Raw genomic sequence first — 18,072 nt, forward strand, 5'->3', positions numbered from 1 at the left:
ATCATAATGAATACAGAGCTTCGAAATTTTTAAACTAATTCTGGGCATATTAGTCTTTGCATAACTCACATTTCTGTGGTAGAATTTGAACTACTAATGGTAGGAATAAAAATAGTAATCGATGTTTGGCCGGAATTGGTTAGACAGAAGCTGAAATAAAACCCTATAAATTGGTAGTAGTTTCGAATAGAGCACTTTTTTCTTTCCTTTTAGCTTATTTCACCCGTTATTGTATATAGACTGCTTGCTTTGCCTATCTTCGTGTCCTGATTTCCTGAGCTGCATCTTCTGCCGTTTTGCTGTCGCTTGCAGTCCTTTATGGTAGTATCCTAAGCTTTTTAGCGATAAATCGTAAGTTATGATATGAATTTAAGAATTGGGCTCCTTTAGAAAACTTGGGACTTTTCTGGTGTTTTGGGTGTCCATGGGTTTCTATCAGCAGATCTATCTAATTCATCTACCTGTTTGCATTTTTTTTATATTTACATCATTCTAAACATGAACTATCTACGTAACACTCAAGTCACGTTAATTTTATTAAGTACACCTGCTTGCGATATCTAAAAGATAATTTCAAGTCACGTTTTGAATAAAATCGTGGCTTGACAAAGCCGGACAAAGGGAAAAAGGCGAGGGTTCAATACTGATGTCCTATGCTGCGTCAGGTTATCAATAAATTGCGTTTTTATTGGTTCGACAACCCTTTCGCCGTCTGAAGTTTTGCGATCACGACGGCGTATGATAAGTGGATGACATGACAGTGTTTTTATGACCTATTTGGAAACTGGAGACCATCATACTAAGAAGTGACTTGCTATTATTTGCCAATGGTTCAAATAACTCGTATGATATGGTATTTTTCGTGTAAAGTAAACTAAAACATATTATCATTTATTTATCGAAGGTGTGAGATTAAAGAAAATACGTTTTATTTTCGAGATGTGGGTAGCTACTCTAAACTTGATACACATGGCTTGTAAATATTTATTAACTAGTGTAGCAAAGACATCAATTATAGATTTTCACCACCTGAACGATGTGTGGCACGGCCGATAAGCCAGCGTTATCAGCCAATGACTAATGCCTACCTAGCAGTTGTTTTGTCGAACAAGCCTCATTTCAAGTCGACTCCATTGATTAGCCTCCGCGGAAGTTACACGGTGTCTCTGATGAAAAACGATACTTTTGTCGATAGTTGATATGATCTAGTTCGAAGCAGTTTGGTTATCTTTAAATCAATTGGAAAACTGTTGCAGTACTTTACTGATATTGATATTATTTTCCGTGTGTAAAGTAGTTGTTTAGTGTGTGTGTGAAGTAGTTCTTGCAAAAAATGTGGGTGGGTACTACTAATTGATTAACAAGTAATTTGGGATTTTCTATTTAATTTAATACAAATGACAGGTATTCAGATAAAACGCCACAAAACAGTTTTAATCTGGATCTATCAGCATATTTGTGTATAATTATGTTTAATCATGCATATTTGTGTATAATTTTTATCAGAAAAGATTATAATATCTCGAATTTGTTGATTTATAGTCCTAACCAAAATAGAGACACTACCTACCTACATTTTAAAGATTCGTTACAAGATTGTAATTACTGAAACTAGAGTTCATTCAACTGAAAATATCTGAGAAGTACCTAGATTATCAACCCGATAATGATTACGTCATGCGATTTCTAATTAACACAGCTCGAACCTAACTTCCCATTTCGAATTTACGAGTATTGCTACAATTTTGGATAAGTTTTTTGTTACATCAATAAGCCAACATCGTTAAATGGCAACCCACAACTTTTCTAGGCAATCTACTTATGACTAAAACTTATTGTGGTTGATTTTCCATGGCGATTCTCATATGTGTTCCACAATTATTAACAATTCTGTGATTTATTTCATCTCAATCAGTGCAGCCGTTTTAGCAAATAATAACATTCAGAAACTGCTGCAAATTCGTATTGAGTCTACCTGCCGACTTTGTGAACCATGTCTATCAGCTGCACTTATTTCATCATCAGGCAATCGAGTTACCTCTCCAATGTATTAGTCATCACATAGGTTTTCACGTTTTGCTGTGACAATCAAACGTACGGCAGTAAAATGTGTCACATATAGACCTTGAAGTCAGTAACTCACTCAAGTACGAGTTATCCCCCACTCGCCTCGGCTGTGTGACTCAAAGGGAAGACCTGTGTACATAACAGCCGCTTTATCTTTACCTTTTAGTCCACAAAAGCTTTGTATCAGTGTTTTATGGAGCTACTGTGGTATTTTCACTATTGTCTAAAACCTACATACAACCTACATGGCTCTTCCTACCCAATTTAGTTTATTGAAGTTAAACTATGTAGGAAGTAAATATCTTTAGCACTGTGAATCTTTATAGTGCATGTTGACCAGCAAACAGTCTCAATAACCATCTTTCGAGTGGCAAAGATGTGAACAATAATTTGAATTCCAGCTTCTAACAGCCAATAAATAATACATAGCAGTAGCTCTTTAGGCCTTCATTCTTATAACAACCGGAGATTTAAAGATTCTTTATTCGATATAGGGATCTTAGCTGTAAAATATGGCCTGCCATCAGTCTTTGAGCGCTGCTACCCTTACCCAAGTCACCAAACGTCCTATTTTGAGCCCGATAAAAAAACCTTTTTAAACATTCCAGTTTGACATTTCTCCACCCTTGAACAGTTCAATAGTATGTCAACAGAACACGTTCTGATTACCGGTTGTGTGACGTCAAATCGTTATTTTTACTTGTTCGATTAATTGGGTAAACTGTATCGGATCTCGCAACATCGAAATTCCGTAACAAAAGTCACGTCTGGTATAATTTTTCAGCACAATAAAGGATCTTCAATCATAATAAATTTGTGGATATAGATACCTTTTGCTTACTGAAAGTCTAATTTTTAAATGAGCCCAACTTTATCCCCTTAATGAAAAAAAATATGTAAAAGTATTCAAAGTGTCGCCTTCACTTGCAAGAAGCCATTTTAGTTCGAACTTTCCATTAACCTAAGTCCTTTGTTAGTATTATTGGCGCCAACTTGTCTATATCCTGACCTACATGTATAGAATGCCTGTCTTAGCCCAGTACTTGCTTCCAAAGGCTTATTTCCACCGCCTACGTCATCCTATGGCGTGGGGTGCCATAATAAATACCTATAAATACATATTACGCAAAAGCAATCTGTCATCTTATTGGATTCTATTTAAAACGGTGTCTTTAAATAAATGTCGCAATATAATTATTTTTGTTCGCAATTGTTCAATCGGTTTATTTGCAGAGTTGAAATACGTCACGTCGGTAAGCAATGTGTTAATGGCGATAAAATTAGTAAAGTTAAACGATATATAATATCTTAATGATCGTTTAATGGGTTTTAAAATGATTATTCAATTAAAATGGTCGTTAAATCGTTTGCTTTCCCATAAATCGAGTGACAAAGTAAAATATGTTATTTCTGAGCATTCAATACAAACAGTGCAGAGGTTACTGTAAGTAATAAGTGAAAGGTGACAGTTTCGCGCTACCGTGACAATTGACAATCGTAATCGTTTGTATTGCGAAATGAACTTCCTGGCTGCAGGGCAATATGACAGTTTATGGAACGCTTTTGAAATTAAACGACTTTCCCGCAATTATTTAAAAGAAATGCGGGTGTCGCAACCACTTCGCATAGGTCAGTCTTCATTAACGAAACTTTTTTATATTCCTACCTACTTAGTAGAACTAATAATTCGTCTTGCCTATTTTGAAACAGATGCATATTTTTTTGATTGTATAAATAGGCCCTGTAAATGCTTTTGATTGCAATATCAAGTTCCCAACACAGAATTCACATCAACGGAAATATCTGCTATAAGAATAATATGCTCCGGGTATTTTCGTAACACTTGAAGCAATCTGAGAGCAATGGGTGACTCACTCTCCGCGTAGGTCCAATAGTAATAGTTGAATGCATAATAAACAAACTGACATACACACGTATCAATCATAGGTCAGGTCACGTCTAGCCTAGTTTATCGAAGTCAGAAATTATAACTACATACTTGGGTACAATATTCAATGCTGCAAAATGAGCAAGTCACTGTGGCCGATTTATGGCGAAATCTCTAAAGCGATTGTAATGGAATTTGGTATGGAGATAGCAAGCCCTGACATGGAGTATGGGATATTTTTTTCGGATAGCAAGGTTGTAGAAGTTCTTGCAGGAGTCAAAAGATTCCCCCAATAAAGAAGCATCTGTTGAAGTTATAAACATCTAAGATATGGTGTAGGTGTTTCCTTAACACCCGCTATTTGTATAAATTATCGTGTTATCTTTTATTACTAAATTAAACAAATATTTCCAAGCAATTTAGTTAGCTGTCACGTTTTACTACCGCGCGGTGGAGACACGAAAAATTACACGACACTTAGCTGCTTAGAAAAATGTATTACTGAATCTGATTACCTACTAACCCGCCTATGAGTTAGTCACAGCGAACGGAGGACCATAAACAGTCGAAGAACAAGAAATAAATTTTGAAATGGTAGCCCTCCATCAATTGTTCCTTGGCATTAAAAGGGACAGACTATCGAAGGCCAACGTTACATACGACTATTGTATCCTTAAATATTATATTCCATAGTAACAGTTAAATTACTATATCGATCGTCAATATTCGTTTAGGCACTAAACGATATTACTTCGTAGCCGACAAGGGCAAAAAGGCGCCCATACCTTTTGATTTAGTAACTTAGAGGTATATTTTCTTGTCCAAATCGTAATTTATATGCCGAAAAAATACTCCAAACGGGCATATGTAGACCTCTTTTAAATAAAATGTTAACTAAGAAAGTAATGTCAGTTGCACTGTGAGAAAATCTGAGATGAATTGAATCCATTTACTGAGAACTATACAATGTTTTCAAGACTGTATCCAATACACTCGCTCACTTGGCTATGCCTAAAAAACTGTGCCAACCTTACTTAGCAGTGCCTAGTTTTTCCACGGTCATTCAAGATCGAAATTGTATGACTAAAGTTTTTCTTCTTTTGTAGAATAAACAGACGCATTGACCTGGTTTAGGATGATTTTTTATTATATATTCTTCGATCGAATTTTGTGTTTATCATTTTTAATTAGGGCGATCGTGTTTTAAAAATGTATCCGTCTCTTGAGTATTTCTGTATAACGCTGTTCTGTCCACAGTATCAGCTAACATTTTCTAGTGTAAACCGCTTAAGTAAATAGTTTATCTAATTCTCAGCCTTGGGTTCCACGCACGGCGCTTTGTGAATGGATGCGAGTGGATTCAGTCAAGTTAATTAATTCAGGGGCTCATTGTTTGCTTTGGTAACAAGTCTTACAAGTTACCGTGACTTGAAACCATTCATTCATTCATATTAAGTAAGTATTCAATGCCCTCCTTGTTATTGGCGACGAAATACTTCTAACATTGTCGTATTTTCATGGCATGTGACGTCATCACTTTGACAGACATACAATGTAGTAACCTTGTCGTGTATTTAATGTTTTACTGCGTGTTATCTAAGAGAATATTAAATTGATAAAATACGTAAATATATAACAGTGATTTTTATGAGACTAACAAAGTTAATTAAAGAAGGTTGCATGATCTCGTTAGCCAGTTTATAAAAAAAGAATAAATAAAAAACAAAAATCTTCAAAAAGGACCGACTGACATTTTATTTGTCGAAAGGATGTTGACAGGAGACTAGGAACTTGTAATACTTTGTCATTTTCATGAGTTTCTAGTTCATTTTCACAAATCAAATAGAAAACTCAATAACATTGGTACTACACTAGCTATAATCCTCGCCGTCATAGGCACCACGTATTTACTTGTGCACAAAATTAATCTGAAAAAAGTTTCGTCGAACGCCATGTTTGGATTTGAAATTGAATGACAGTTTATGTCGATATCCATAGAGAATACAAACATTCATTCATAAATGAAAATGGTGTATGGAATATGAAAAACTCTTTTCACGGAATCAACCTCTGTAACACTCGTTTTCGTCAGATACGGCCGGATAATACGAACCTGACCTAGATTAGGATACTTTATTAAGGATTTGGGGGCCTTGAGCAAATTACCAATAATGTCAGCGTGTGTTCTGGGTCGCCCCCTTGTGGGATTTGCTTCGACAACAAACATCTAACATTAGGCTTATATCATGAGCATTTTACTTCTTCATTTTAGATAAAAGAAGTAACTCATAAGCGGCAAATGTCTTATGTTCCACTTTTTTTTTCAATACCCTCTTTTTATGAATGAACTTGCTAGGTACATTTTTGTTTGAATTGGGGACAAAACCAAATCAACAGCTAAGCTCACAATATTGCAAATAATCTGGCAGTAAAACGGCAAGCCGTTGCCATTTAGGGTTCCTTCAGTAAATAACGCCGTTCGTAACACCACAGGTGTAATGGCAAATATGCTAATATTCCTCTGAACATTTCTATTCAAATTCAATGTCAACACTGTTGTTCTGTCGTCCTTGTCTCACTGTTTTGTTTGTATGATTCTTTTCTTGAGTTTGTCGCCGAGATATTTTGTTTCTCGCTCCAACTCAAGAGCTTTGCAAAGGTTGTTCTTCGATCGGTTGAGTACCTATGCTCATCGTATAAGACGCAACGGTCTTTTACAAATTTCTTTTTGCTGTCATCAATAATTACCTTAACGTAACATCACCAACAGTACCTAGTTACTAGCTGTACCTCGCGGTATCATCCGCGACTCTTGGATCTACCCGCATTCGGATAAAAAGTATTCTATAAGTGTTTTTCTGGGATGTATTACATAGGTACTGTAAAGTTCCATGAAATCCTGTACTCTGGCTTTGGCGCTTTCTCGTTTAAATTACACTAAAGTGTGATGTGATGATATTTGCTTTGTACTTCTCTATTACACCGTGACATAGACCGTGATTACCACTTAGACTTTACACGTACCAGTTCGGTTATGAAATCTTTTGTTTCCAAAAGTCGTAATTGGCCATTTTTATTGAACTTGGCATTGAATTGCTAGATCACGGTCACCGGTTTGCATCACATCTTTGCTCTTGAAAAGCATTAAACTTGTATTTTTAGCATAGACTTCCTCGTAAGATTAGAGATACTTCAAAAGCAAATGGGTTTTAATTAAAATGTAAATTAAATACAATGACCGTGAGAATCCCCATTCGTAGAAATTATTCTTATTCCTTCAGTTTTAGCAAACCCATTAGTAGAATACAGAATAATAATAAAAAAAACTCGTGTGAACAAGATAAAAAAAACATTGTAGTGCTAAAAGATGGCGCCGACGACCAGTATTCATTAAAATTTGTGATTCACACGACGTCATGGCCGACTCACGTATTTTGAATTAAATTATCCTTCCTGCTCATATTGCTGCAACGGACATCGTTTAAAAATTTACATTTTTACTGCAAAAATGCAGCTACAGAAGTAGAGCCTGCAAAACGTTAGTTGACTGTTATGTTTTAACCGCCACTTACCATAGACATTCATTATCTGCCTAGCCTTTTCTCATACCATAGACGTGATAAAAATAAAAGCAAAACTACATGAAAACATTGCGAATTGTTGATAAAAATCGTTATTCAGTACAGAAGCTGCCATTACAACATAACAATGGAAAAATTGACAAAAATAATAACGTTTTATGCTATTGCTCACATCCTGCAGATTATTTTGATAGCGCCAAGTTATACCTATTGCAAATACAAGTTATTTAAGGGTTTACAAAGTACACATACATATTATGTAGGTACATATTAGATAACTGTTTAACAATTTCACTGCTTATTTACCCTAAATTCTAAATAACTCGACCCAATTTCTTTTCGTAAACAAACACGGATTTGGAACAACTTAACAACGCTTTCAACCGACAAGTTTACAAACATTGCATTTCACTGATGCAAGCAAGCTTACAAAATTATCTGTAGATCATTTAGTTTAGAGTAACCTTACTTGATTATCTATACTTCTATAATTTGCATATTAATGTATGTCTTGAACAAATTCAAAAGCTAATGGACTGTTTTCAAAAATTGTTACCTTCAGAACTATCATTGTCACAAATACGGTACCTACATTTTATCCAGTAACGGGAACTATTTTTCCCCAAAAAAAAAACAAGATGCTTGTTATATTTCTATTATTAGAAGTTCAGCTGAGTCAAGCATCATTGAAGTATTCTTTATTTTCCAAGACGAACGTGGTTATAAAAACCTTGCCGATAGTTTCCTCGGCAAACTGGTTCATAACCAAGTCTGTTGTCCTGAGAATGGGGGCAAGTGGTGCCACCTGTCACAGCGACCGTGAATTATAGTTTCTACGCGGAACGCAACTTAATCATCATTTTAGTACGACTTCGGAATAAGTTGGCAATGTCCGTGATTGGTGAATACGGTAGCAGTTTGTGACTACCTCTGCGAAAAATTCAATTTAATGTTTTTACAAAATGTTTGTCAAATTCTGACTTTCTAACTAGTTTGATCCGACACATAAGGAAAATACTTGAAGAGGTTTATTTTCATTCCTAATTTCATCTTATCGATTCAGCGTATTAGATTATCGAGGTTCGATTCATATAATGATTACTTAGTACTGTAGTAGGCACGACCCTGGCTATATCCAATACTTAGTAGCCACTATAAAATTTAACAAACGGTCGTTAACATGATAACTCTTCGGCAAAAAAAGAGGGGAAATGAAAAGCCAAAGCCTATAAAAGTTGTTCAACAAAATACCGTCGAGGCGCGTTCAAGAATTTATCACTTCGAGTCTGAGCTCGTAAATAATCAGACCATGTGCGAAAACTGGGCGAATTTTAAACTGTTTTTGTTTGGAAACTGCCGCATCATTAAAAAGTAACATATCGTTTTGTTTTGTGTCGTTCATTTGCGGAAATATGTGTAATTAGAAGTTTTAAAGGTCACGCTTTCCGATGACAGTTTTTGTGAGAAAATCCCTCTAAGATTCCTATTACGGATCATAAGAAATTATTGTGGGTAGTCGTGAAATAAAATTAGAGATCTCTCCCGGTTTTAAATAATGAATGAACATAGGTACCTACCCTCAATGATCAAAACAATATACACGAGTATCTTTGACTCTGAGAAGTGAAAAATATATAGGTAGATATATCGTAATAACCTTGCTACCGTAGCAAAACGAAGCCATGACAGATTTTTCAATAAGCACAAAGTAACGCTGAATTCAGAACATTTGCTCTCGTCTTATTTCAGGTTTTAACGATCCTTTGTTAGATTATCGCAAATAACATTAGATTCGGTCCAACGTAGGTTAAACATCGTTTACATGATTACTAATTGGCAGAGTGTTAACTATGTACAAAAAAAAAACTAGCAATGCAAGTCTGTGTTCACTCAAGTGCGACTAATAAACACATTAACTAGTCTATACTCCGTAATTACACGACTTATGTACTCAAAAGTAACTAATACCTCATTTTTTATTGGCTAAATATTAGTAGACACTTTCCGTACAAATTGTCTTTGATATTGTGTGTACTACATTATGTTTGAGCATCTAGCTCAAGGGCATGATATGACATTAATATTTAGTTATGCACTCAACCTATAGCATCTTCAAAATTAAGTGTAGGTATTAACTTTGACGTCATATCACACAAGGCTTAAGCTTTTTGTAACCTGTCTACCGCCAATTTGCATAACTTTGCGTCCATTTCATCATAAGCAAAGGAAGAACGAATTCACAATCAGTTCATTCTATATGCTATTTGTCTACGGTCGCATACAGTGCGACCAACTTATACAACGCGACATTGATCGCTAACTTGCCAAGGACATCAATTAAAGTCCGAGAATTTAATTTACAATCAATTTACTTCACTCGGAACATTTATTACTAGGATATGACATTATTGCAAAGTTAAACACTTATTTTACTAGGTTTGACTTTGATTTTAAAATTAATACTCGTTGTTTTATTAAACTGGATGATGTTAACCGATTTAAAAGTGTTAGACGTTAATGGCGTCTCGCGAATAGGAATCACATTGTTAACCTTTTCACCGCCACGCCATATCGGTATTCCTGTGCCCTGTACGCCAAGCCCGAAAATCTTAATTTTAAATATCTACTAAAAAATACATAAAAGTAATGATTTAATAGGTTTATTTTGTATTTTTCTGCGACCTGTTTTTTGTCGAGTATAGCCGTCGTTGGCGCACAGGGCACGCTTGCTCATGTCGGCTATAGCCGACATTGGCGTTCAAAAGGTTAAAATACAATCGACAGCATTTTTTTTATCAAAACACAACTAGACTGAATAAACAACATTATAGTTTATTGCGCTGATAAGTAATTTCGTTATTGTAAAAAAAACGAAACATTGAGGTTGACATATTCGGAATATTCCCAAAAATAATCATATAAACAATTGAAAAATGAAATCGTTAATTTGACCGAGTTTTTTCATCAGACATACTGAGTGACATCACAGGCCACTGGCTCAGACCATCTGGTGACCTGTATCAAGGTTATATGTTTAAAGCCGAATTACTGACTTCGTTAATTTTCATTAAACGGATTGCTAAGATGGACCTGAGAATTTGTAGGTAATCTATTTTATCATTTATCTGCCATAAAAAAAATCTGAGAGATATTAACGTATGACGTTCGCATTTTAAACCCTCATCAAGCATTAACATGTTTAATTATTTTTTTTTATAAAATTTTTGCCTTATTGTGAAATCTGCTAAACTGTTGACTTACTGTCTCAGACGAGAGCCAATCCATAGTTCTATACTGTTCAGATCTAAAATTCTTCAAAAGCATTCAAGGAAAGAGGAAAAAATCATAAAAGGTAACGTTTTCCTGAAAAAATGTATTTCTTAGAATGTGTATTTTTACTTTTTAAACCTTCAACTTTAACTAATTACAATTTTATACTCACCAGCCTAACCCTTTTAACCCTTGAATACCAACCTTCAAGGATAGCGCATCCATGCTCCAAGCCACAAAATAAATACGTACAAGCCTTCATCAAAAAGAAGACCAAAATAAATAAAACTGGTTGCTACGCAAATCCGGATTGTCTAGACGCGTTGTAGCATAAAAAATATAAAATGGCGGGCAAATAATGATCCTTGCGATGCGCATAAAGTAGGTACCTAACTGCTAGAGTTGAACCTATGACTATCTGATGAAAACAAAATTAAATGTTTTATTTTGCGAAAAGTAATTTTCAAAACTGAAGTCGATCAAAGACTGGGTGAACAGTCTCTGACAGACTTCAAATCGGCTTCTATTCGAATACTATAGTTTTTTGGTTTCAAAGGTAAACTAAATCACTGTAATTTCGAAACAAACGCCGATCGTTTTGAATTTGTACATCTATTTGTCACAACAAACCAACGCTAAAGAAACCAGTCTGGAATAGATTTACGACTTAATATCAATCAGGATAAAGGGATTTCATTCAGTAATTAATGTTAGGGCCAAAGACTTGCGCTATCTACATATCTTAATATTTTAAAATACTGACGCTTTACTTGAAACATTTTATTTGCAACCAATTTCAGTATCAGTTTCAATAAAAAAGTTGGACTGGTTGTCTTGACCTACCTCAAAACTGGCCCTGTAATTATTGTACGGGCCTAAAAATGTCTCTCGCATAACTTTAAACCTTTGTTGTAACACTTGTAATTTTATGCAAATTACAACAGTGGGTTGTGATCTTGAATGTCAATAAAAACAAGGCTCAAAATATGGCGTCTAGTAAATCTTCTTCTTTTATAAAATATGAGTGATTGGAGATTTTGTGTGATCTATAAAGCTTCGCTTTGTCAGTTATTTTAATCTATTCTGTTTCATGTTATTTTTATGGTTGTCTTGCCTGTTTATTTTAGAACGTTGACCTCCTTTGAGATTTCCTTTACGTGTTTTGGGAGAACAAAAATATTTTTGCTTCGTTTTAGTTTTTTCCTTGTGAATAATTGTGTTCTCAGTCCAATTTATATGACGCTGATGTTTTACTGTTTACACATAATTTAAAATATTTGTGGAATTAGCTTTTATACGACTGTGTGAAAAATCTATCCTAATATTGACTCACGATTATTGAATAAGTACGCATTTCTATGGACTATCGACTTCCATGCAAAGTAATGAAGCTTAGTGATGCTTAACGTAATTCTACTGCTATTTAGTAATCTATGAACGGGTTAAGCTCATGACATTGACAGTAGAAACCTGTTTGTGAGAGAATGTGTGGACCGTGAATTATTTGTGCGGCAGAACTAAAGCCAGTGACTCGAGTGAGGATCAATGAAACATTTATTGGTCTACTTAATGTTCAACAAAGTGGCAACAAATTAAACATTAATAACAATATTAACGACCGTGGATGAAACTGCATTTTTATCGATGTTATACAATAAATTATCTGCATTTTGTAACATTTTGCATGTGACCTTTATTTATAAGCCTCGATAAAGTGTCCAAAAATGCTTGGTCGGTCCCTAAACGCAGGGTGAGCTTACAAAAGCTGTAATAATGATATGTAAAATGTGTATTATTTTGTGTAAATAAAACGTATTGTAAGATAACTTTGTTTCCTTTAGGTTAAGTGTTAAAAACATTCACATTTTAATTGTGTTGAAAAAAAAATACGAATAAAGTTTGGGGTGTTTAACTAATGGTGCGTACTTATTTGTGAATGTACTAATTTAGGGTTAATTAATCGATTGTGACAGCTGCCAACATTGACAGTTGCTTATGTCAAGTGGCTCAACGTTTGTATCATCACAAATTAGTGAACACCACATTTCATCTGTGCTCTAATGTAGTTAAGATCCTATTATAGCTAATTAGGTGCCTGAGCGTAAATTAATTTATATTGAACTGTAACATAGTGAGATAAACAATGTAGAGTTATTTTTAATATTAAATGTATATATTATAGTGGTAGGGGTTTGGATAGAGCGGTAGACTGCGTAGGCAACGAAGATTGGAAATGTTTCTAGATTAATCCTAACAAGCCCACTTGATGCGCCAGCCGAGCTAAACTATTGGCTCTGCGTACATACCTATGTGCTACAAGTACACTGTTACTGAATAAAAGGACTGTATCTTAACAAACCCAGCACTGTGGGAAATTGGGAATAATATTTCAACTAATGTAACTGTCTGTTGGCCGCTTGATCCAAATCTCTATTTTGATCACTGAACGTATTTTTGTTATTTGATATAAAGCTGCACATATCTATGAAACCGACCTTCAATTGAAAGCTGCGCTGGCTTCTGATAATGTACAATTGTCTTGTGTTCTAAGATTATTCATTTTGTAAAGTGTGTGGTAATCCTGAATATTTTAGAAAGAAAGAGGTAAATCTTAAGACAGTCCACGAAGTCTTTTTTTACGTGACCTTCTCAACAATTACGTTATTAATTAAGAGAGCAGTTCTTTGCCCGTCTTATTCGGGATTACCATTCACATTGATACCACACACGACTTTTTGTAGCGATGTCCAGAGAAATTTTATTAGACCTATGATTTATTGAATACAAAAAACGAATTTCTATTCCAATGATGAAAAGTGACTGACGAATGAAGCAAAAAATAACTCATCATATCGCTTACGATCAATATTTGCAATTCATATAACCGCCCCTCACTCCCGCGACAAATATTAAAAAAGATGGAATATGATGACAAAAGCTGCTTTGCGAGAGTCCTTAACCTTAATAAAAGAGGAATAAATAACAAATGGCGTGTTCGATAGGATCTGAAGCGGCAAGCCACGCGAGTCATGGCGGAAAGTATTACTGGCAAGCTTGCAACGCTTTCCCGCCGACCGCGACCTTAGCAACTCGATGTGACCATACATAACCATGCAACCCTGAACTGTGCAATCTGATATTCTCGTCGCTGCACAGATACCTAGATAGTTTACATAATAAGCCTTTTCTTTGTCAATTTCTACCTTGAACTGAAAGTATCGGCGACATTTCTTCCTAAACCGTCCCTCGACGTTGCCTAATGAGTCGTGCCCTATCATTTCATGTCATAACGACAAATTAATGGTAATTTAAAACAACGGTACTTCCTTTGCAAGGCTACCAGTAGGTAAGCGTCGTCGTTTTGGGAGAGATAAATATATTTCTGCAAATAAAACCGTATTCCCAACTTATCTGTTTGGACTCATCTCATGTTCTTATCTAACGTTGGATTAGCTCGCCTGAAATTAAATTTATGAAGGTATCTTTAATATTTCTCGATATCGCTGCAAGAATATCGTGAGCAAAATTACTTTTTAACTATTTTTATAAATCTTGATATTTTGTTTGTGAATGTCGTTTTTTATGTGTTTAATATTGTTTGCTATTATTTACTGTCTTTCATTTTGTCTTATGTGTAAGTAAACTTTTCAAAAATGCTTTGTTTGTTTTTACTTTTCTTGTTTTTATAAAATGCCAAACTGTAGTTAGCCTAGTGTAATTACCTATAACATAGAAAGTATTATTATACGTAGCTATTTCAGTATCATAATGTGGACTGTGTGATATGGTCAATTAACTCCATTGAGGCACAAAAATGGGCAACCGATGACCATAAGCCATTACTGTGGGTTGTGTTGGCGAAATTACGGACGCGGACGATTTGAAGTATCGATAATATTTTACGTTCGTTAACGATCACTATTTGTCTTCCTCGCTTTCAAACAGGACTATTAATGCTCAGTTGAATGTCCTGAAAGAGATTGTACAAAAACAAATTGGATTTGCGACATGTAGTCAGGTAATTCAACGTTTTTCGAGGCGACAACGTCAGGCAAATTGTGTTAGCTTGTCAGACGTGGCGTGGATATATTGAATTGGCTGTCACATACAGCTTGTTTTGTTACATTATTTAAAGGCTAAAATGTTATCTAAAACCGTTTAAATAGTTTCGATTAACTTTGAAGTTAAACGACTGATTTGAATTGATGTTCAAGTTGATTGGATTTTTATGATAAATCTATAAACTGTTACAAAAATTTTCATTGAAGTGGAAAATAAATATGAAAAATATTGCAATTTTGATTCAAATAATAGCGATGTCACTTAAAATTAAGATCACATTAAAAGTGAGAAAACAAGCAAAACATAAATACAGTTTGAAACCTAGGTTTCCCGATATTGGTATGCCTGTTACGAGAAATCGGGCACAAATCCAATTATTCCTGGCTATTACAGTATTTATTCGCAGTAAGCTTTACGCTGAATCGCGTAAACTAAACACGGGCTACTAACTGACTCAGTTAGTGACTATTTAATTAACCAAACCGATGTACTTGGTCTGCATTCTGCATAATATGGTCCGAGCGACCTTTTACGTGACTCGCCGCGAGAGTTCGTCACTCGGCGAGTATTCTCATGACGTCATCTTAGCGATATTAAGAATGACGTAGCGTGTTTTACTAAACGAATCTTTGTGCTCGTGTTTTCCCTAAGACGGTAAAATACTTTAGGTTCTATTTTTCTCTGGGAATTTTGACACAGGTGGACGCAGAAAATTGTATTACATATGGGTTGGGTTAGGCAAGTATTCCTTTTCCCATCAATCGCTTTCCGTGCTACCAATCATGTTTCAGTTTTATTATAGAATCTGTTTCCTAGGACATTGTTTTATTTTATCTGAGTCTTGGAAACATCGATTAGGTATGCTTGATTGTAGTCAATTGTACACAGGCCGTCATTAACGTTGACGCACACGTGTTGTTACGTCCGTGGTAGACATTATGCCCAAAAGCACATTATTTTTAATATTTATTGCATTTATACATTATTATTTATGTCACAGTGAATGAGTACTAATACTAATAATTATTATTTAGATACGCGATCGAATAATATTGTGTGCTGATGACATTAAAGTTAACAGTAGGTAGCGGCTTAATTGTCCGGGGAAGTCTCTTTTATTCTGCGTTTTACAATGATGTTGCGAAAGTAATTCGGACAGTCCTATTGTTATCATCGTTCGTACTGGCTACCTAAACATTCGGGCTTAAAAGCCGCGAGCAAAAAAATAACGAAACGTTTTTTCTATTTAATCTCTTCTATCATTTTAGTTCAATATCCCGCTGCAGGGGATTGCAGCGATCGAACATGTTGCTACTGACAGCTCAATCAACTAGCTTGAACACGGACAGTTGACCAAGCTTTTTAGTGCAAAAACTAAAATATTATATTATACCATGGCTACTAACAATAAATAATATAAATGACGTAGGTATTGCCGGTGGTGTTGCCAACAATGCGACAATAATCAGCACTTTCCATTACCTACTTAGCGCTTGCAAATGAGAAAGTTATTACGCCTTTTGATTCGCGAAATGCTTTGAGTGAGCCTTCAGTATTGAGGGTCAGACAGTCACAAGGCTAAAGCTGTCTCCCACCTATGCTATGGTAGAAATTTCTATTAGATAGGGTAATAAATATAACAATAGCAAGAATCGCCGTAACATTATATGAGGCTAAGTTCTGTCTACTTTTATAGCTAGGTACCAAAAATCTGATTTCATCTCTCTCACCACAAAAGAAAGTAAAAACAATTTAAAAATTAGTTTAAGCACTTAAACAAGCGCTGTATTGCGAGAATTCCGAGAAAAGATCACTTGAGACGAACCTTATGATGGCTCTCGACTCCGTACAGTCCAATTATTACGCACTCTTCTTATTAATAGGTGCTTCAGTTGCTATTGCAAATCTCTGTGCTAGGTAACAGCGACAAATCTGACTACGTAAACAAAAAGTGATCTAAGTTTAAAAATCGCTGGTTGAAATCCCGCTAGACCAAGTTTAAATTAGCAGGTTTTGCTCAAATAGAATAGCACACGTAGGTAGCCCGAGCTTCCAGTGCAGCGTATTTACAGTATATATGTCACCGTAAGATTACAAACATCGTTAGATTACAATCTATCTCGAGAGATTGTAAACTGTCGAATTATTGTGAACCGTAACATCTGATTGCAATTTAACGCATTATTTTTCGCTATATTATAATCTATCGATGAGAAATTGTCAAATTGTCAACTGTCCGAAAGCTCTCCCTGATTGGTCAGTCTTTTTGTAAGATCGACCAATAATCCGTTCTGTTCCCATGGAGTTCCCGTAGAGTTAGGAACGAAATAGAGGTGTCAGTTAAATAAAATAAATGCTTTTCAAAAATTCTTCAAGTATTTATTATTTAGTACGAGTATGTAATTAATATTCCTGACATATGGAGAGAACAAATTGTAACGAAATATTTATTCTTCAAACACAAATTGAAATTGGAAACATATTGATTTCTGACACTTACGCGAATATTAGACATTTAAATAAAACTACTTTTACGGATTTTATCGCGGTTATATTATATTATTTAATCCCGACGTTTAAAACCGACCGCGATAAAATCCGTAAAAGTAGTTTTATTTAAATGAAATTGGAAAATTATAAGAAACTTTTATAAAAAAAAAACAACAAAACAATTAGGTAGTTTGTCTTCAAACACAAATTCATTCCTAACTCTACGGGAACTCCATGGCAACAGAACGGCTGGTCGTGATTGGTCGATCTTACAAAAAGACTGACCAATCAGGGAGAGCTTTCGGACAGTTGACAATTTGACAATTTCTCATCGATAGATTATAATATAGCGAAAAATAATGCGTTAAATTGCAATCAGATGTTACGGTTCACAATAATTCGACAGTTTACAATCTCTCGAGATAGATTGTAATCTAACGATGTTTGTAATCTTACGGTGACATATACATGGCTAGTACGCAAGCGTGTGAAACTAGTCGCGAATAGATTGGAATTCACTTTTTATACAAAGTCTTCCGATGTATACAGCAGCAGTACGCAAATACTCGCATATATTTTGTAGTGGCCAAAGTATCTTGCTTTGTTCCATAATATACAGTGCTAGTCCGCATGCAAACGAATCGTGTATACATAACAGGCGCGATCTATTTGCGAGCAGTTGCATACTCGCCATTTTGATTAAAACACGACCTA

General features: G+C 35.1%; 1 long non-coding RNA gene across 1 annotated transcript; it reads left to right on the forward strand.

The window, feature by feature from the left end:
• Positions 1 to 1,773: 1,773 nt before the first annotated feature.
• On the forward strand, positions 1,774 to 14,463 carry LOC135118315 (uncharacterized). The gene is made up of 2 exons (XR_010277511.1): positions 1,774 to 10,081; positions 10,302 to 14,463. It is a non-coding gene; the product is annotated as an uncharacterized LOC135118315 (long non-coding RNA).
• Positions 14,464 to 18,072: the final 3,609 nt, after the last annotated feature.

Source organism: Helicoverpa armigera, chromosome 20 (assembly GCF_030705265.1).
Source record: "Helicoverpa armigera isolate CAAS_96S chromosome 20, ASM3070526v1, whole genome shotgun sequence".
Taxonomy (NCBI): domain Eukaryota; kingdom Metazoa; phylum Arthropoda; class Insecta; order Lepidoptera; family Noctuidae; genus Helicoverpa; species Helicoverpa armigera.